Source organism: Psammomys obesus, unplaced genomic scaffold (genome assembly GCF_907164565.1).
Source record: "Psammomys obesus unplaced genomic scaffold, mPsaObe1.curated_primary_1811, whole genome shotgun sequence".
NCBI lineage: Eukaryota > Metazoa > Chordata > Mammalia > Rodentia > Muridae > Psammomys > Psammomys obesus.
This window is the reverse complement of record NW_026594083.1, coordinates 6164796-6187436: the sequence shown is the minus strand read 5'-3', so window position 1 is coordinate 6187436 and position 22641 is coordinate 6164796. Positions and strand designations below refer to the sequence as shown.

At 36.5% G+C, this 22641-nt stretch overlaps 1 long non-coding RNA gene across 2 annotated transcripts in view; it reads right to left on the bottom strand.

Annotated features, from left to right (window-relative positions):
- The window catches only part of LOC129684639 (uncharacterized), a 298081-nt gene that overhangs the window by 102732 nt on the left and 172708 nt on the right, over positions 1-22641 (bottom strand). Inside the window, exons 1-2 of one of the 2 annotated variants that reach the window (XR_008721370.1) lie at positions 4544-4816; positions 3595-3709 (exon numbers count right to left, since the gene is read on the bottom strand). This is a non-coding gene — a long non-coding RNA (uncharacterized LOC129684639). Of the gene's footprint in view, positions 1-3594; positions 3710-4543; positions 4817-22641 lie in introns of those variants that run through there. The other variant, XR_008721369.1, reaches the window with a different exon arrangement.

The following is a 22641-nucleotide window of genomic DNA, read 5'->3' as shown; positions in this document are numbered from 1 at the left end:
TTATTTAGATGTTCGAATAAGACATCACTTCTTCAAAATCTCATCAAGAGTGAAATTTGCAGTAAAGGTTAAGAAAAATCTAAAAATATTTCAAGTGCCCTATTGCCCCTTACAGATAATTGACTTCTGTCATCAAGAGAAAGGAAACTTGGGGCAGCAGGTTGGCCTCAAGGTGTTTTGAAGGACAAGTAATAGACCAGTAGTAGTAGAGCATTAATGGGCTTGGCAAACATTCACTTTAAGCAAGTCACAGCACCCCAGAGTATCCATGAATTAAAATCTCTTTAAAAATGAATAATAACCACATGTTATGCTTCACTCCACAAACAGCCCATTGACCATAGTGCATAAAAACAATTCAGTGAATTAGCCTATCCAAACAATCAGATTTGGTGGACTCTTTCACCCTAACTCATGCATTGGTTAATTCCCAGTAATAAAGTCAATTAAAAAAATGTAGAGTAGTATGGAACAGAAGCAAACTCAGAGCAAGGTCGGATGTCTCAGAAAACAGTGTGCAGGGCAGATGTGTTAAGGCTTGGGTAGCAATGCAGTGCAGGTTGACAGCACATCTGAACACACAAACAAAAACAACTTTGAAAAGTTCTTACAGTTTTTGTTTTCTTTTTAGAAAAATGCTCCTCCTTCCCCCAAAAAAGGTGAACTTTGGCTGATATGTTATCTTCATTTTGGGGGGACGATTATAGAGCTACACATAATTTATCTTTGCTTTGCTTAACTCTATAATATATCAGGTTACTTGTAAAATGAATCCAACACTATGCTTGAAAAGATAGAAAACAGCGCTATTTACTTAATGATAATTTGAGAATTAAACCCATAAGAGAAAAATCTAACAACTGCAAATCAACCTTTCTTTTACCTGAAAAAGACTTAGAATCAGAAAATATAATTCTGTGTTCTTAATATTAGATCCAATGAAAACATTTAAGAATGATTTGGCTATAAAATTTATAATTATATTTTGGCTACTTGGAAATACAGTAGGTATTCATCTATTGAAGGAAGAAAATGTTGCAGTTACACTCATTTAGAAATCTGAAAATCTAGCACAGGCTATAACCCGCCTATGGGTGTTTCAGGATTTATCTTTTGAATAACTGACAAAAGAGTGCCATAAAATTTTTGCATGAAATATATGGCCTGTTATTTTAGCACATTCTTTCTCTAACGTAAGGAAGGGTGATGTCTTGACATGCATTTCTTATCTACTTTCACTTCTCCAATCCCAAATCCTCTTGCCTGTAACTAATCTTTTATGACTGAGGTCACTGAGGTGGTGCCAAAACTCAATAATGCCATTCAATCTACTGTAGCTATGTGCTTATCTCATTACTGGAATGTAGACCATTTAGTCCAAAGCACTTCATGGCAATGATGAAATGTTCACTAAAAACGCCCTATTATTAACACTTCTCACACACTAAAATTGTAGATAAAAAAAATCTGTCCACACGTGCATTCCAGTCAAGAATAAATTTGACACTTAATTATTTAATGTCTCTTTTAATTGGAAAAAAGAATTTTACGATATAAACAACAACAACAACAACAAAAACCCAATCCTTTCATACTAAAATGGGTAAAAAGTAATCCTTTAAACGAGCAGTTGCAAGTAGATTTTATTTCTATGAAGTTTCTACAGTGGGAAAATGGAATTAGACTTAGACTGTCCAAAAGAATGAACAGATAATGAAACATTTACAAGCTATTAGATCCAAATAATGCAAATGCAAAATATACATAAATGTTTTTTTCTTTTCAAAGTGATTGTATCTCTAAGAACTATTTTAAAAATGTTAATAATGATAGCTGATGACTGTGCCTGAAAGCCTACACAATAGATGTACTCAGCTAACAGCTCATTGGCCCAGCAAATGAAAGTAAATGTTTAACCACTGCAGTGAGGTATATCATTTAAATTACTTTCCATGCTTACTTATTTCTACTTCAACTCGAACATATTTGCTAATGGTCAGGTATGTGATTATTCATCTTCTGAACTTAAACCCTAATCTGTCTGTCTCTGTGCCCTGAGAGTTCTATCTCTGAATGCACTTATGCTGCTATGGCTTCTATTTAACAGCAACAACAAAAATCTCTACATCTGTCAGTAAAAATATTTCTTAGCCGATTTTGGAGAAATAGTCTACCAATTTCAGATCTTAGTAAAACTGTAATAATAAAAATAGAAAGAACAAGAGTTAAAATTAGGAAAACAAAAACTAAGAGGGTTATTAGAGCTGACCAAACAGCTTAATGTTTTCTGAATTGTTTTGTTTGTTTGTTTTTCCCTTTGCATCTGGTTAATGGAAGCAAATTTAATTATCTGCTTTAACAAAAAGTTGACATATCTAAATACAGTAATTTCTTATTATTAAAGAAGAGTGATTACATCAAATGGCATTTTAGCCATGAACTCAGACAAAGAGAACTTATCCAGATACATTTCTAGAAACTTCTAATTTCTATGAATTTTTGTATTGACTGATATGATCATTTTATACAGTCCAACCCTTAATTCAATCAATAATAATGTGTACACAACGCCATCTGTGACAGTGCAAAAATACAAACAAAATTGCTTCCATATAGGTACAAACATATAAATTACCCTGAAGGTAATCAAAACATATTTAATTATTTTTTTAAAAATTTCAGTTTGTTGCACAATCCAAATGAACAATGCGCTATATTGTGTCAAGAGGAAATTGGTATAGTTATAAGTATGTGATAAGTATATCAATTAAGATAGTTCTAATTCGTGTTTCTACTGACGGGTAATTCATTTCATTCTCATTGACATAGCAAATAGAAAATACAAGTGTAACTAAGATCAAACTTAAACATTAGATTACTATAACACAGGGGACAAGTTCACGTGCGCGAGGGGTGACACAAGGGTTTCCTGAAACAACAGAGACATTGAGATTCACCGTGCTAACTTTAAAGTGCTTGGCAGGCCAAGAGCTTTGGATGTCTTAAGATATTGCTTAAGATTGCTCAGAAAATTTAAAATTGTTACCATCTAATAATGCCACTATCTCATTGCAACTTTTGAACGGAACTAAAAAAAAAAAAAACAAAAAAACAAACAAACAACAAAAACTTATCCTATAAAATTATATAACTGCTTGCCTCACAGAATTCAGGTGCAGAAACCTGAATTTAAAATAAAATTTTATTTTATTTTAAATTCAAAATAAAACTGCCTCAAAAAGTGTGTGTGTGTGTGTGTGTGTGTGTGTGTGTGTGTGTGTTTGTGTGTGTGTTTGAGCTTCTCACCTGCTTTCAGGAAAACTCATCCTTTATCTTACGGGAAAGCAATTAAATGTAATTATTTCATCATTCAGACATGTTTACATACCAAATATTTCCACGAAAAGATTTGTTAAACGCATCGAGGTATCACCTATTCTTTTAAAATTACGTACCAAATATTAACAACAACAAAAACCAAGCACCAAGGCATTCTGCCGTTCACAAAGACCCCACTTAAGTCAGTGTTAAACTTATTTTTATGCACACCACTTCTAGAAAACTCTTCCTTACTGGTAACAGCGTGTTACTTACAGAGATGAACAGTCTGATGAATTCGTCAGTGATTTGTCCTGGTGAGTTTTGAAGAATCTCTCCATAGCGCACACTGCACAGTCAGAAGGGAGCATCCCTATGTGCTCCCGATGTGCTGAAGGAAAAAAAAAAAATGTCCTTAAATCTTATTTCAGATTATTATTATTCTATTGAGGATTAGGTGGCAACAGGCAAAGACTCCACAGTGACAAAATGAGAAAAAAAAGAAAAGAAAACAAAAAACAACTGAAGGCTTATTTCATATTTACTGTATAAAGTCATTTTTGACATGCCTATACAACTGGCTGTGGCGGCTTTCAAACATGATTTCTAATAAAAAAAAAAAAAATCGCTCCAGGTTCTTTGAGAGAAAGCTCTCGCCGCTGGGAAGTTGATTTTGGCACTTGGCCAAAATCATGTGCAAAGGGGCCTCATTAGGGATTCATGGCAGCCTTCAGCACTCTCAAAAAATGTGACCCAACAGGCTAAATCAGCCACTAAAATTAAAAGTAGGAGACAAAGAGGACTTATTTAATATTCCTTCCAAAGCAACATTAAACTTTTTTGCTTTTCTTTCGGTAATAAGACCCACGCTAGTCTAATGCACTATCTCCTGCCCTCTAATGTTCAATTTCTCTTTAAAACTTGTCAATTTCCCTCCTAAGAAAACATTTTTTTTTCTTTCTGTGTCAGCTTACAAAGATTTCGCTCTGTAATAAAATCATATCTGTTGCGAACGGTTCAACAACAGAAAAAACAAAACATAGAAAGACCGACTACAGACTCCTGATTTAAGTTTTAAATCAATGAACAAAATAAGTAAATAATCTTCAGTGCATTTCAACTTTCACAAAAGTAAGCACACACCCTTTAAACTCGCTTCACTTGTATGGGCCAATTTCACTGCCAAAGTTTGCCCCCCAGAGCAGCTCTGAGCCCGGAGCCTTACCTAGTCGTCTTCTGGCTTCCCTGTAGATCAAAAAGTTTCCTGCCTAAGCACACAGATACTCTTTCACACACCAGAGAGGCCCTTTTAGGAATCCCACACTGTAACAGGCTGCTTTCCACCCCAGTTGAGAGCCCAGTGCGTCAGCTCTTGAGATAAAAATGCATGGCTAACACACAATTAGTGGGAGAGGTTGTCTCCGGGAGAATTTATCTTATAACGAAAGAAGCAGAAACACAGCTATTTTTTCTCCTTCTTTTTTGAAATAGCAAAGAGGGTGCGGTCAGATGTTAGGATTTTGCCTGAGAAAAGGGCCCTACACAGCACTGGGACCCACTAAATACTAGCAGAGCAGCCTGGGAAGGGAGCCAACGGAAGGACTTTGTTTGACCCAGCTGCCAATCTCTCCCGAAGCCGTGCGCCAGACTAAACACTCACACTATTTTAACTGAAATCAGGCTACAGCAGCTGTTTGCTTTCCGGCTCTGAGCTCGGCACCCACATGGCCTGTGTACTTCACCAGCAAGCTTTGCGAGCTGCCTTGATGAAATCTGTTCCGGGGTGGGATTTATCAGTGGAAAGAAAAATTTAACCCCGTGCCTCATGGTTGACATGGATTGTTTATTTCTCTGCTTTTGATCTGGTCACTGGAATCTGATTTTATAATCTTTGAAAGTACGAGTGATAATTTTACATCTAAGAAGAGAATTGGCATTTGAAAGTAAGGATTCCAAATTTTCTTTTAAAGTTTTCTAATGTGTTGAAATTAACAGTAAGATGAAGCAAAAAGAGTGTGCTGTATTATAACTTTAGGAGGAAGGCTAGTGTCCATTTGCTCCTACCCAACACTGCCTACCATCCAAGATGGCGAACTGGGATTATACCAGGACATTTATACCAGACATTTAATGATGTCTCCTCAATGATCCCCTTCACTTCTAGAAAGTTCTTTCAGATGCAACAATGAAGTACACAAGGTTGTTTCTTTACATGCAAAGGCTCATGTAACCAAAGACACAAAATAACCCGCTTCACTTTCCCTAAATTTCTAATTTTATTACTTAGTAATCAAAGGGTTGAAATTTCTTCAAAGACTGTCAAAGATTAAAATGTGTCAACCGGTAGCACAGAGTAAAATTAAATAAGGAAAAAGCCAGAGGAAGCCCAATGTTACAATTATTAAAATTAGGAGGAAGGGATTTGATAATTAAGGTCGACTGTACAACAAAGTGATGCCTGGACATGTGGAGAACATTAGTCAGTAAGTCTTTCCTCACGTGGAGACGAAGCTGTGTGGAGAGCAGCTTCATAAACTACAATGGAGTAGTTTTACTCCCAATAGACTGTGAAAGCCTGAGGAGGAATGCCGGCATTTTTGTGTGTTGATCTTAGCTTTCATTGTTCAATCAAGAAAACATAATTAATATTTAAAAGAATGATCTTTAATATGACTGTGATGAGGAACAAGGAAACATTTATGAAACACATGCAAGTGTGTCCATGAATTTTTTTAGTAAGTTTTTTCTTATCATTTATTACAATTTATTCAATTTGTATCCCAGATGTGGCCTCCTCCTTTGTCTTCTCTCAATCCTGCCCTCCCTCACTGTTCTTCCTCTATGCCCCTTCACTAGACCACTGATAGGGGAGGTCCTCCTCCTCTTCTTTATGACCCTAGACTAGGAGGTCTCATCAGGACTAGATATATTTATCCTCCTCTGTGGCCTGGCAAGGCTTCACCCCTTGAGGGAGGTGATCAGAGAGCCTGCCACTGCGTTCACGCCAGAGAAAGCCCCTGCACCCCTTATGAGAGATCCCGCTTGGAGACTGAGTCTATGGGCTACATCTGAGCCAGGGTTTTAGGTCCTCTCCATGCATTGTCCTTGGTTGGGGTATCATTCTCTTCAGGGCCTCTAGTGCTTAGTATTTTTTTTTTTTTTTTTTTTGCTTTGTTGGTCTCCTTTTGGAGTTCCTGTTCCAGGTTTTTCTATACTCCCCTTCTTTCATAAAATTCCATGCATTCTGTCCTAAGTTTGGCTATGAGTCTCAGTCTCTGCTTTGATACCTCAATCAGTAGTGTCTTTCAGAGGCCCTCTGTGGTAGACTCCTGACCTGTTCCCTGTCTTCTCCTGCTTCCGATGTCTATTGTGTTTGTCCTTCTGAGTGAGGATTGAGGATCATCTAGGGTCTTCCTTGTTGTTTAACTTCTTCAGGGCTATAGATTTAAGTACGTTATTCTATATTATATGTCTAATAACCACTTATGAGTGAGTATATACCGTGTGTGTCTTTCTGTTTCTGGGTTACCATATCAAGATGATATTTTCTAGTTCCTACCATTTGTTTGCAAATTTCATGATTTCCTCATGAAATAATAATGGTTGAATAATATTCCATTGTGTAAATGTACCACAATTTTTGTATCCATTCCTCAACTGAGGGACATCAAGGATGTTTCCAGATTCTGGCTATTATGAATAGAGTTGCTATGAACATGGTTGAGCAAATGTTCTTCTGATATAGCTGAGAGTATTTTGGATATATGCCTAGGAGTGGTATAGGTGGATCTTGAGGTAGCACTATTCCTAATTGTCTGATTGATTTCCAAAGTGGTTGTACAAGTTTACATTCTCACCAGCAATGGAGGAGGATTTCCCTTTCTCCACATCCTCTCCAGCACATGTTGTCACTTGAGTTTTGTTTTAATTAAATTTTTATTTTTTATGTTAATTACAGTTTATTCACTTTGTATCCCAGCTGTCGCTCCCTCTCTCATTCCCTCCCAATCCCACCTTCCCTCCCTCATCTCCTCCCATTCCTCTCTCCAAGTCCATTGATAGGGAGGTCCACCTCCCCTTCCATCTGATGTCACTTGAGTTTTTTATCTTGGCCATTCTGATGGGTTGAAGATGAAATCTCAGGGTTGTTTTGATTTGCATCTTCCCTGATGCCTAAGGACGCTGAACATTTCTTTAAGTGTTTCTCTGCCATTTGATATTCCTCTATTGAGAATTCTGTTAGGCTCTGTACCCCATTTTTAATTGGAGTACTTGGTTGGTTGGTGTTTAACTTCTTAAGTTCTTTATGTATTCTGGATATCAGCCCTCTGTCAGCTAATAGGGTTGATGAAGATTCCCAATCTGTAGGCTGTCATTTTGTTTTGACAACAGTGTCTTTTGCTTTATAGAAGCTTTTCAGTTTCATGAGGTTCCATTTATTGACTGTTGATCTTAGAGCCTGTGCTGTTGGTGTTCTGTTCAGGAAATTGTCTCCTGTTCCAATGAGGTAAGGCTCTTCACCACTTTTTCTTTTAACAGATTTAGTGTGTCTGGTCATTGATCCACTTGGACTTTAGTTTTGTGCAGGGTGGTAATATGGATCTATTTGCATTTGTCCTCAGGTAGACATCCAGTTGGATCAGCACCATTTGGAGAAGATGCTATCTTTTTTTTTTTTACATTTTTTCTTTAGCTTTGAAGTTTTAAATACTTTTTCTACCATTGAATCTAGTTATATACATGTTGTGTTCATGTTTATTTGTATGTTCACCTGTGTGTATTTGTATTTGGAGAATAGAGGTGAACATTGGTGTCTTCTTGAATCATGTTCCACCTTATTTTTAAAGACAAAATCTCACTGATTCATGAAAGTCATAGACTCTGATAGACCAGTTAGCTAGCAAACCTCAGGAGTCATCTTGTCTTTGCCTCCCCAGAGCAGGGATTAAACCATGCCTGGCTTTGAATAAGAGTGCTGGCATAGAAACTCTTGTCTTCATGACTGCCTATGTCAAAATTTCTGACTGAGTGATATTCTCAGCACAAAATGGTGTAAATTTTATTTTATAAACAATGTTATTTTTATATGAGATGTGGCAAAGATCATGATTGTTGATGAACTATCAGATCTTTTCTAGTACACTTACAGTGAAAGAGCCAGTTACTTAGAATGTATGTCATGATGATACTGCAATACTGAGTTCCTAAAGCCCAAATCCATTATTGTTTACGACAAACTATGATTGTTTTAGACAAACTGTTATCTTGCTCATTATTTGTTTGGAGATGTATTCCTTATTATTTCCAAAAATTCTGAGTTGAATAATCTTTGGGTATAGTTTATCTTGTTTTCTGATGGATTTAAACTTATAATTTTTCATAATAAAATTTAAAATACATCTGATAATTTAAAAGAAATTATTATATGAAGTAAAACTATTATTTCCACAAAGCTATTTACTAATTAAAGCATAATATGCAGTTCTCAAAATAGAATTTTTTACTTTTTGCCTAAGGTGGTAGATGAAAATCCATACAGACACGTAGTCATGTGTACAAATACGAAGACTATTGACCAGAAGATATTTATTCTTCACAATTTGACTGACTTTTGTAACAGCTAAACACTCTCAGCACAACCATTTTCACCATTTTATTTTTTACACCCAAAAATCTACTTTGTGAAGAATTCTTGAAAGCAATATATCCTGTCATATAGTTTATGCTTTCAAAGGAATTATAAACAATCTAATAATGCACAGAAATATCAGGTGATATCCACAACCAAGTATACACAATTAAGTTTAATTATTTATACTCTTCAATAAAATCATCAAAACTAATTAAAGATTTTACAGTCAGAACAATATTATAAGAATTTTACATAAGTACTTTCAAAGAAAAATAATAGCAGAATTAATAGCAATTAATAGTCCACTCAATGCAGAAAGAAGCACTTTAATATAAGAACAAAAAAAACTATTAAGAGGGAAGAAAGTCACATACCCTTATATTTTAAGAAGACAGAACAAAAGTCATCAATAAAAATTTATAAGTCACATTCATCAATTTATAAGTATAAAGAAATAACAAGTAGTATTTTCAGTGTACAAAAGGCTTATTCAACATTTGAACATCAGTTGTTAGAAACCACATCAACAGGCTATAAAGAAAAATCACATGGAATATCAATTGATCCCAAAGACAAAGCATTTTATAAACCCAATGCCCAGTCATTTTGAAAACTGAACATACAAGAAAAGGAGGAAACTCCTGTCTAATTGATGATGAATATCTGTAAAAGTCTGTAGTTAAGATCACATCAAGAGTGAAACATATATGCTGTCCCCATATATATAGCTAGTGCAATAAGGCAAGAAAAGTAGCTAAAACACAAATATTTCAAAAGTATATAAAATCATATCTATTCATGCATAATTGATTGTCTTTATAGAAAATATCAAGAAGAAAGTATAGCATCCTTTCTGGACACGTGGTTGACACAAAAAAGCCACTTGCTTTTCACTATATTAGCCATGAACCCTTGAAATTTCAAATTCCCAAAATGCTATATTCTATAATATTAACAATGATATATTTGAATTAAAAAGAATATGGAGAAATGTGAAACACTGATAAAAATTTTTAAGAAGATTCAAATAAGAACATAATTTTTCTCTTCTGCTTATATGGTCCTGAAACAAACATATTTTGGTAGCAATGAGCATATATGGACCCAGATGTTAGTTTCTAACACATTCTTCCAACAAAAGGACCTAAGGAAAATGCAAATTAGTTCAACGACTTGACATGAATTTGCAGGATGAGCCTGAAGCATTGTATGTGACAAAGAAAAAAAAGTACTATAAAGAAAACAGAACAATGTATTGCTAGTCAAATTTCAAAGAATATCAATGATACTTAAGGTAGTCCAGACATGAAAGCTGAAAAAAGTTGGGCACACAGGTAAATAATACTGAGTTATTAAAAGAATAATTTTGGGCAGAATGCTGGAGACCTTATGGAAGAAGAGGGAGATAGAAAGACCTGGAGGGGACAGTAACTCCACAAAGAGAACAACAGAGCCAAAAGACCTGAGCCCAGGGGGGCCTGTAGTGAAAAATACTCCAACTAAGGACCATGCATGAATTGGACCTAGACCCCCCTGTTCAAAGAAAGCCAATAGACTGCTCAGTTTCCAAGTGGGTACCCTAGTAAGGGGTACAGGGTCTGTCTCTGACACGAACTCAATGATAGGCTCTTTAATTACCTCCCCCTGAGGGATACAGCCTTGTCAGGCCACAGAGGTACATGATGCAGCCAGCCTTGATGAGACCTGATAAGCTAGGGTCAGATAGAAGGGGAGAGGTCCTCCCCTATCAGAGGACTAGGGAAAGGGCATAGGGGGAGAAGAGGGAGAGTGGGTGGGACTGGCAGGAGATGAGAAAGGGAGCTGCAGTAGTGGGGATACAAAGTGTATAAATTGTAATTAATAAATATATAAATAAAGTTAAATTTAAAAAAATAAGTATTCAACATTCTATTTTGATGCAAGTAAATGAATTTACATATACCCAGAGAGAAGGCAAATATCTTACACAAAGAATTCAAAGCTCAGTATGAGTACAGTCCATCTGGGGGATAGATGATAGCTTATCACTCTTTGTAGGCTGGTTTCTTTCCAAAGACTAAATAATGGAAATAGAAGAAAGAACTGAGTACTTTTATATATATAAAATTAAAAATGTAAAATTTAAAAATATAAAATAAAAAATTTATATATATATAAATTTTATTTAATTTTATTAATTACACTTTATTAATTTTGTATCCCCCATAAGCCCCTCCCCCCTCCCCTCCCGATCCCACCCTCCCCCCACTTTCTGCATGCTTTTATAGAGGTGTTTTTGCCCAAGTGCAAAACTCCAATTTACCCAAGCAAAAAGTATCAAGAAATTTCTAACAAAGGGATATTTGTTTACATATCAGTAAACCTCAAACAGATCAAGGGTATATGACATAAGCCAAATCTGAGAAACTATTAGAACCAAGGATAGCTTAGACACACAACTACTAATTGAAATATGATATCTTAAGTGAGATCTTAAAACAGGATCATCAATAAAGAGCTGTTAAAGAGTCTTAAAAAAGTATGGACTATACTGATGTATTCATAAAGTTCCATTAATTGTTCATATCATAGGAACTAGATGTGAGCTATATAAGAGCTCCATCTTGAAACCACTACAGAAAACCACAAACAATCAAATACAGAGATGTGGAGCCCTGTCCCAATGAACACATCTACAAAGTATTCCCTCATCTAAGGCTCAGGGAAGAATGGGCAGAAAGATTGTAAAAGCCAGAGATGAGAGTGTTCTCTGTGAAAATGTGTCTCTCAGTAACTTCAGAAGCTATACTTATAAAGTCTCACCAATATGACCACCCAAACTGACTGGGGAAAATCCTGTTATATCTCAACCCTACACAAAGAACTAGAGAACTAAGGAAAAGTAGGAGCAGGAGAAATGTCCTCCCAGGGAAGATAACAACAATTGGTTGTCCAGTGCCTAATGGGCATCCCTGAAAACATACATAAAAGTAACATTATACAGACTCAATAAGTTATATTTAATAATATGTACCTATCTTTATATACATATATGCATGAAATAATTAATGGAAAAGACCATGAAACTATTTTTCTTTCTAAGCTTATTCACTTTACATCCCAAACACAGCCCCCTCCTGCCTCTCCTCCTGGTCCCACCCTCCCATCCTCTTTCTCTTTTGCACAAATTTTGGGTCAAATGTTTTGTGGGTGGGTTGTTTTTCCTCTCCCTCCACTAGAAGTCCAGTCTGGCTAGAAGGTGGTCATTTCAGTCTCTTTGTCCCCTGCTGCTAGGGAGTCTCAGCTAAAATCATCACCATATCCTCCAAGGAGCCTACTCATTTGCAGGTTTCTATCTCAGAGATGCTCCTGCCCTTGGTTTCCATAGCAGCTTTAGTTACAGTAGTCAGAAACTGGAAACAACCCAGATGTCCTTCAACTAATGAATGGATAAAGAAGATTTGGTATATTTACACAATAGAATACTATTCAGCTATTTAAAAAAAGAAAATCATAAAATTTGCAGGCAAATGGTAGGAACTAGAAAAGATCATCATGAGTGAGGTAATCCAGACTCAGAAAGACACACACGGTATGTATTTACTTATAAGTGGATATTATACATAAAGTACAGGATAACCATACTTCAATCCACAGACACAAAGAAGCTAAGAAACAAGGAGAACCCTAGAAAGTCTGTCTGGATGTCATGCAGAAGAGGAAATAGAACAGACAGTGGAAGTGGATGAAGAGAGGGAACTGGGTAGGAGATGGTGTGGAGAGGGAAATAAGGTTGGAAATCAGAAATGGGGAGAGCTGGGGTGGGAAGTGAGAGAGAAGACCATGAATTTGAAGGAAAGTAGAAAAGACTTGAAGGGAGGAAAGGGAAGAAAAATGTTGTAGTTAAATAACTCCATCTTCTATAAACTTTGTAGTTATTCTAACAGTACTAAAATTGAAAGCTTATTAAAATATATGCTATAAAACGTTTCAGGCAAAACTGGTAATTTCATTGCTTCCTTTGTACTAAAAGTGTTTTCTTGGATATGAAGACCTAGAAAGTAATTTCTGAGAAATATGAACCAAAGTAATACATTTCCTTGGCTTTGTTGACATCTATTAGTACTTCATCTTCAATATCTTAGTTTTTAACTTGTTAAAACTATCTGTGTTGTTTGAGATTTCTCCTAGGCTTCATTTTCTGTTTTGACTGTATGCTTTTAGCATCAATGCATAACTTAGTCTTTAGTCTAATGGTCTAATTAGTCTTTAGTGTTGGGATTTAGACCCAGGCCAAGCAGCTGAGATGACTATTTTACCAAAGTAGACCTGGCCTCCAGGTTCTCCCAGCATCCCTCAGTCCCTACCAGTTACTGGGCATGGCTGGCATACCGTACCCTCTACAATGAACTCCCCCATCCAGGGGCTGGGCTTCCTTTCCCCCTGTGGTTCTTCACTATATAATTTAAACATTTAGGCCCCTCCAGCTTCTGCATTTCCCCTCTCTGTCTCTCTGTGTATCTATCTATCTTTCTCTCCTTTCTCTGTATGGGCACATTCTTCCTTTCTTCCTCCGGCCTTCTCTGTCTCCCTGTCTGCATGACGACTTCCCTGGCCCCACTTATTGGGACTAATGAACCCACCAGAGAGCTGTCCCCAATAAACCTGTGTTTGTACTTTAATTTGGCCTGAGTTTGTCAGCAGAGACTAACATTTACTTCAGTGCATGGATTGAAAACCTCTACATCCACAATGCAGGTCCCTATTGAATGATACTCCAGACCCGGTTTTCTAAACATACACAGGCCTATCCTCCTCATTAAGGAAAGACCAAAGTTTGGCCATATGTCTCAACATCTGCTTTGATAGTCTGCAGGGCAGAGCCTTTCAGAGGCCCTCTGTGGGAGGCTCCTAACTTGTTTCCAATCTTTGGGCAGAGTGCAGGGAATCTTATGAAAGAAGTGGGAAATAGTAAGATCTGGAGAGGACAGGAACTCCACAAGGAGAGCAACAGAACCAGAAAATTGAACACAAGGATCTTTCCAACGATTCATACTCCACCCAAGTACCATGCATGGAGATAACCTAGAACCCTGCACAGATGTAGCCCATGGCATTTCAGTGTCCAAGTGGGTTCCATAGTAATGGGAACAGGGACTGCTTCTGACATGAACTGCTTGGCCTGCTCTTTAATTACCTCCCCTGAGAAGGTAGCAGCTTTACCAGGCCACAGAGGAAGACAATGCAGCCACTCCTGATGAGACCTAATTGACTAGGATCAGAAAGAAGAAAAAGAAATCCTCCCCTACCACTGAACTTGGGTAGGGGCATGCATGGAGAAGGGGGAAGAAGGGAGGGGTTGAGAGGGAAAGAGGAAGGGAACTACAAGGGGGATGCAAAATAAATAAAGTGTAAGCCCATGGCAGTTCAGTGTCCAAGTGGGTTACATAGTAATGGGAAGAGGGACTGCCTCTGACATAATCTGATTGGCCTGCTCTTTGATCACTTCCCCCTGGGGGGGAGCAGCCTTACCAGGCCACAGTAGAGGACAATGCAGCCACTTTTGATGAGAACTGATAGACTAAGATCAGAAAGAAGGAGAGGAGGACCTCCCCTATCAGTGGACTTGGGGAGTGGCATGCATGCAGAAAGGGGAGGGAGGGTGGGATTGGCAGGGGAGGAGGGAGGGGCTTATGGGGGGATACAAAATGAATAAAGTGTAATTAATAAAAAATAAATAAAAGATTTAAAAAAAATTAAATTAAAATAAAATAAAAAAGAAAGAAAAGCAAGGCCATACCTTCCCTCTAATCTGTCCTGTGGTGAGCCAGCCATTCTTTCTACTAACTGAAGTCACAGGAGACCTCAAGATATCACATTACTTTCCAAGGTAAATCTTGGGACAAGCAGACAAACTCACAGTACAAACATATACTGGAATAAATTCTCAACTGAAAATAAGCAAAGACTAATAGTCTTTGGGAAAGGATGATTCAATGGAGAGACTTAGCCATTTTCATCTGGTTAGACCACATAGCACAGCATTTTTCACTCCCCAAAGCAATCCTATCACATTTACAACTTGCAGAACAGAAATGCTCACTCCTATTCTCATGGGTCTACTCTGTGATTTACAAGCCCTGTATTAAGCACAAAGCTTGATTTGTTGACAGGATTTTAAGTTTAAAAATCTTAAATTTGCTTGAAATTCTGATTACCTTATCCATTGGGGTAATAGTCTAAAATATAATGAAGTTTCATTTCCAAGGTAAACTAGAATGATGTGAAGCTGAACAGCAACACGGGAGGAAAGATGCAAACTTCAGTCGCCCTCCTGGAGAATGTATGGCATCTCCACACACACGGACATCGTTGTGATGCAATATCAAAAATATGCAGTTATCAGGGACAAGAGAGGTGGGCGCAAAGCATGCTGTGTCTTTCAAAGTAATCTTTCAAAGGAATTCGCTCAGTCTGCCCAGGACTCGTGTACTCTCCTGCTCACACTTTTGGGTTCTCCTAACTTATCAAAACACCACATTTTCTACTAGTCCACAAACATCCCTAAGTTTTTATATCAAACTTACCGAAGGTTGGGGATTTTAGTCAAAATTACAGTATTCCTAGGGTAGCTGATTTTGGCAGGTCTTAAGCAGAATTTTTGTCTGACAATCTGATTAAGTTAATTCAAACTATGTTGTAAAAGACGCATGACCTAAATTTTCAAGAGTATGTGAGTATGTGATAATCTAATTTCTAGAGGATAAAAAAGGACATGAATTAAAACAGAAATCTGAGTGTCCTTTATTTACATTCAGATTTATCTGTATTTCTCCCTCTCTTCTTCTCCCCTAAGGCTTTTCCTCTCTTCTCTCTTTCTGTCCTCCTCCCTCCCTCTCTTTTTCTTCTCTTCCTTCTCTGTTTCTTTTCTCCCCCTCTCTTTGTTCTCTCTTATTTTTTTTGGTAGTAACATTTCCATACTCCATATTTGCATGGGCACAGGCACTTCATCTTTAAATTGGTTGCCATGTGGGAATAGAAAACAATCATTTCTCAAAACAGATACAACTCCCACATTCAGTAATATTTAAAGTAGTAGTAGTTAAAATTTTCCTTTTTGATGATTTAAAAAAAAATCTATAAAAAGAATAAGGCATGAAGGGAAATCCAATGTCACATTTTGGGGGTATTTGCTTTTGCCTGATAAATTTAGACTTCATGCTAAAATATGCTATAAAAATTGTTTTGCATATTATCTTCTTTTAAACAGAAAAAGAACAAGGTCCTTTTTTTAATTTTCTTAGTAACTTGTTTTGATTTTAAATATGAACAATACATTTAAATGTATCACAGTTATCAGCTGCTTTATTGTAACACTTAGCCCACCACACACAGTGGCTGTTGGTTAAGATACCTTCCCAGATGCAGGTGTCTTCCGTAAATATCTGCCGATGCTGTGTATCAGCGTTCAGTGCAATGCATCAATGCTTATCAAATTCTTATGACGAATTAAATATTTTTAAATATATTGATGATTAAGAATGACAAAAATCAGATTTTATATGAAATAAAATTTTTGTATTTATTTTATGTTTCTTTATGCCAAGTTTAATTACAAGTATGTTGTATTATAATAATTCATTTCCTCTTCAAAAGAAAATTATGAGTTGTGTATCTGCATAAATGTGATTTGACCAAGTTGCTTCTTTGTATCCATGAGTTTCATAGCCATGGATCCAAACAATTATGGACTGAAAGCTTAGTCTTTGGTGGATGGTATGACTCCCGCACCCTCCCCACTGTGAGAGTTTGACTGATGCTAAGAATGGGAAACTTCGGAAGACATTTGTGGAAAACATTCTGAGGAGATTTTGATTAAGAGGGAAAGCTGCTGATGAATGGGCTGGTATACATTGTGAGAAGGAGCCATAAAAACAGGACTGCTTTCAAATCCCACTCTATGAGGTAGTCTAGAGCAGAACTAAAACTACTGATATCATAAGCCAAGCTCAGCCAGGCTTGAGGCCTACACCCCTAGTTGCACAAGTGTGAAACGAGGTGATTGAGAGTTGTGAAGTCCTACTAAAAAAGCATCAGAAAGAGAATGGCAGTCATTCTATATTCTGCAAAACAAGGAGATGAAAATGCAACGTTGATTCTTTATCTGAATAAAGCTTTATTCAGTTTAATAATGTAGTCCTTATCAAACTGAGTTTTTTTTTTTTAATTCAAAAGCTTATTTACGAGTCTCCCAATAACCATTGCTAAGCAGAGGGCAACTAACAGCAAACATTGCAGGAAAACATTTGAATATTAGTTCAATGGCCATAAATAAAAACCAGGCAGTTTTAGAAAGCAACGTCTTTCTAAATTTAAATCTCTATACTTTTATTTTGGTTATAATATGAATACATATCATTAAGTTCCCCAAAGATCACATTAGTCTGTCAGACTTTTTAAGAAAATTTAATCTCATGAACAAATACATAGTCAATATTTTCACAAAACAAATACACCCGAAACGATATCCAAAATACTTAATTTGACATAGTGTTTCCTATAAGAAAAGGGGTCTTACTGTAATTGGTTTAATTATTTTTTCCAAATGTATGCCACAGGAAATGAAATGTTCTAACCAGCATACATAGTTTTCACAAATGTTCTTAGAGTGATTATTTTATATTCTACATTAAGCCGTCTCTCAGGTCAATTAACTATTCTTTAATGTCTCACCTTCCCTAGTTCACTTCCACACAATTGTATCTATTATATATAAATGGGGCTATGTTCTTATTAATTAGTACTACTTCTCAGTTTTCCTAGAAATTCAATCTATGTCTAGTGTGTTTTATCATATGGATAGTATACATTCATTCTCTATTACATAGAAGAGATGGGATAACTGAGGATTTGGAAATGGTGTTTTATATAATTACTTCTCATCTACTTCATACTGTATATTTTGAGGGGATAAGAAAGTAGACTTGGAGCCAAAAGATTGAATTTAAAGTGCCCTGTGGGCCATAGCTAAGTATGTAAAATTTTAATAAACTTAAGTTTCCAGTTACTTCAGCCAAAAGTTATGTCTGAGAAATATTAGCTGATAGTCTTATAAGTAAATTGTAGGCACTGGAGTGTGTGGTTAAGCAAGCGTAATCATGACGGTTCTAAGGGAAAATAAAACTTTCTGTGAGAGGAAGTGGGGTCATCTACACATGGCAAGGATGTATCCATCCTCTTCTGCTTTCCCTCTGGCCAAAGACAATACCCCTGCAGGGAGAGAACTGTTCTGGAAGACATGAGCTTTTGACTGAAAAATCACACTACGGTTCAGGTCGCCTTGTGGTGTACTGCACTGATCTTATTGGATTTTGACTGTTTCTTATAGAAAAATGAGTCCCTGCAAGAGGAAAACTCATCACCCAAAATATTTCAAAGTGCTGAGTAAAGCTAACTGACTTGCTTGCCCTCTATGTGAGGACACATTTAGTCTCATGATGGGCCTTGTTTCACAGGTTACCATTACAATTCTTTATTCTTAGCAGAGATTAGTGTCATATTTCCCTTCAGAGAAATCACCACATTGTCTACACTATTATTTACAACTGACATATTGGATTTACTGAAAAGGGCAAATTAAGTATTAGTTGTTATAGACACCACCCAAGGCTGTTTTAACAGAATCAGTGACAATAAAATTTGATGTTGATGTAGAAATGTACTAAATCTCTTCCTCAGTGGCTATGGAGATTAGAAATGTTTCCTTGTAGGTAAACATGCATGTACAATAAAAAAATAAACAAAGCCTTTTCAAAATCACAAATTCTTAAAGAAAAAAAAAAACAAACTAGTACTAGAAACAGCAGAAATCAAGATGATATAACAAGGGTCAGTATCATCAGAACAATTTAAAATAACAAGTGTCCCATAAAGTATACACTTAAAACTAAGCTAGCAGTCTATATTTTAGCAAAGTTTTAATACTTTTCTTTCCAAATTGACTAATCTATTTCACGTCTTAGAGAGGAAAGCAAATAAAACAACCAAACAGATTTTCAGTATTTATTACTCTTCTGAGTAATGTTTCTAGTCTTAAAGGCATCTCAGGTAGGAATTTAATGGCTAATACCACTTGAAATATTAATAAAAATAAATATACTAAAACTCGGTAATGCCTTCAGAATTTTTGCTTGAGCACATTCATGCTAAAGTTGGAAAATTTAGCATGATATTTTGTGTCGTCAATATCCTTGACAAAACTCATTTACCATCTCCAGTGCTTCTGAAAGAAAAGTAATAAACATAGTGCGTATATGCCATATGCCATGGTTAGTGATAAGTGTTAACCTCGTAGATACTGGAATTAGCTGGGAGATGGTCTTCTACGGCATGCTAGTGGAAGACTATCTTGATTAGATTAAAGGATGTGAGAAAAGCCATATCAGACATGAGTGAGATTATTTCCTGGGATTATTTCTGAAATAGAAGAAAAATGAAGTTCATGCCACCATGACACTGTAACAGAACATTTACTTGGGCACTTGGTGAGGTGATATGGTAGCAGAAATTGTCAAAGAACAGTATATCTAGTCTTTTACCAGAAAGACTCTTTATCTCTCTTCCTTTATTTTTCCTATGTTGTGTGTGTCCACTACCACTCAGTCTTTGGAGGTTCTATAGAAAGACTTTTGAATAGGATGGGAGAGTAAAAAGAAGACATACTAAATATACAATCATAGGAATGACATTGTTGTAAATACATCAAGAAAAACAGGAACCCCCATGCCTCTAGATACACATGAATATGTAAACTTGATTTTACAAATCATTCAAGAGTCCTTTTAACATCCAAATATTTCAATCAATGCTGCATACAGACATTGAAGACTCTGACAACCTAAACTGACCATGCTTTAAGAGATTAAAAATTATTGCTTATTGTGAAGCCTGAATATGGATCAATGGTGAAGAGACCACTTGTGTCCCTTCTAGAGAACAGGGTTTCCTTCCCAGCAGAAACACGGCAGCTAAAAATCCTTTGTAGCTAACTCACTTCCAGGTGATCTATCTGATACCCTTCTTCTGCTCTATGCAGGCACTGAACAAACATGATACACAGACATACATGTTAGCAGATAAATAAATAGACATAATGCTAGTAGAACATATAAAAACACATATAAAAATAATTGTTAGGAGAAGAAAAATCTATGGCTTACCATGAAGGTTCGTGTTACATGCAAAAATTCCATCATAAGAAACTCCATGCTTGCACTAGTACAAATACAATTTTTTTAACCATACAATTTAAGATATAACACGCCAAAATCAGAAGAAACATAACTGGGTGGTTGATAGCCTAGTGTTGAGCCAAGCTGATGGAAGCAGAAAAATTTTGAATCTACCATTCATTTTTCATGACCATGTACAGGAGTGACTTGTCATTATAAAGCATTTGATATTAGTTCATTTCACAAACCATAGCTACTGAATGGAATGCCAGAAATGAAATTACACTTTGCTATTCACTTACTCTGTTGTGATTTTCTTTCTTTTCTTTGTTAAATTCTTGAAATCAGCCATCTTCATCTCGGCAGCTTCTAGAAAGATTATTAGATTATGAAGGACTGCATTTATATGTCTACATGTGAGTATTTATCTCAAGTGAAAATCAATGTTTTAACACAAACTCAAACTTTATTAAGATATCCATGCACAGAAACATCAACAAACTGTAGATTAATTTTGGTATACTTGATATTTATTGAATGCTCTCAAGGGATAAAAAATGTACACAGTCTTTTTTTGAAAAGTGGCACATTTGCATTTATTCCTTTGTCCCTGGGCTAACATCTGGGTATTGTTGTTTCTATAAATTATTCCATTTTTGTAAGCATGTACTTGAGGTGCTAAGAGGCCCTAATTAGATAAATGAAAAGCACAGCATTTAGTTTCAGAACTGAAGTGTCAGATCAAGTACCTGTTTCATTTACTGATAACTAATGTGAGAAACTGACAATTAAAAAACATACCTGATTTTATTTCTTGCCTTACCACACTTGGTGTGTTAAAAGCAATTTTAATTAACTACTGAACATATTGATTCCAGGAATTGATAGGGGATGCAGGGCTTCACATGGGGTTTCACTATAAGAACTTATAACTGAATAGACGGATGGATGAATACAAAGAATTCCAGTGGGCTCTCTGTTCCAGGGTTACATTGTCTCTGGAAGAGCATGGTGCTTCAAGGATGATTAAACAAAACAGAACATAAGAAACCAAACAACAGGTGATTTGCTCTGGTGACTCCACAAAATCAGTTTAGAAATAAGAAATAGAACTAGTTTATGAGAGCCACAAAGATACCCTAAGATCTGCAGTCCCTAAAGGAAGTTGTACACGCATGCTTACCATGAACAGTCACACAGGGCATAATGACATCACCGAGAATATCAGAAGAGCATCCTTCGAAGATCAGTGATACAGCCCTGTGGTGGAATGTATGGCATTCCTAAATGAAAACTGGGCATATTCAAACATTGAGCAAGAGAGAGAGATAAGTCTAGTTTAAAATGCTACTATTACTATACTACAACTACTACTGCTGGACAAAGAACAAAGTTAAGAGAGATACAAGCCGTGGATTTCATCTCAGGCCAAGAGACTGTTTCACAAATTTTGAGACTGTAAGTGCTTCACAGAGTATGCTCAGTATTAGCTGTTGAGCGCAATAACGATACTTGGCTAGCAGCAGGCCACAAGTACTCCACGAGAGAAATTTCAGTAGCATGATAGAGGAAACCTGACCACAGATTGGCAAGGGTATATCAGTATCTGGATTTTTTTCTTTTTCTGAAATAGTTCAAATGATTGGAAGCCCCATTCTACAAACAAAGTTGGAGAAGAGTGATAGTTAAGGGCATAGCACTTGCCATGCGTGTAGGTAGCCGTGGAATAGATACCCAGCACTACTCAAGAAACAAAGATCAAAAGCAAACCAAACAATTAAAGGTTGCTACCTCACTTTCTCATGCTCCTTGCCTGCCAGCTACTAAGGAAGAACATATTCAATTTTCGTGTACCTAAATATGTAAAATGTGTTTAATAAAATGTATCTTCACACCAACAAGAGTGGGCTACCTCACTCTAAAATATGCTTACTATAAAACTCTTGAGAAAACGTTTGCAAGTCAAAACACGGGTTTTTCACAGAAATTAAAAATCACACATTTTCAAATGTGTGTAACTATAGATGAATTCTACCCGGTCTTCACACAGATTCTAAAGACTGTGAACGTCGCATAATGACCACTTGCATTTGCGACAGCCTGAGGGTGAGCCTCTGCAAAGCGTTAGCTAGCATGCTTTATAAACAGAGCCTGAACTGGCCACCTTTTGTAACTAGGCAAGGTCTCAATGGCGGGATTGGGATACCACCCCAGCCACAAAATCTTTGACCTACAGATTGTGCTGCCTTTAAGAATGAACTGGGTTGCAGGTAAATGGTGGGACCTGGAAAGGATCATCCTGAGGGAGTTGTCCCAGAGGAAAAAGACACACATGGTATATACTCACTCATATAAACATACAATATAGAATAAACCCATTAAAATCTGTACATCTAAACAAACTAAGCAAAAGAGAGGACCCTAACTAAAATGTTCAATCCCCATCCTGAAAGGCAAAGAGGATGGACATCAGAAGAAAAA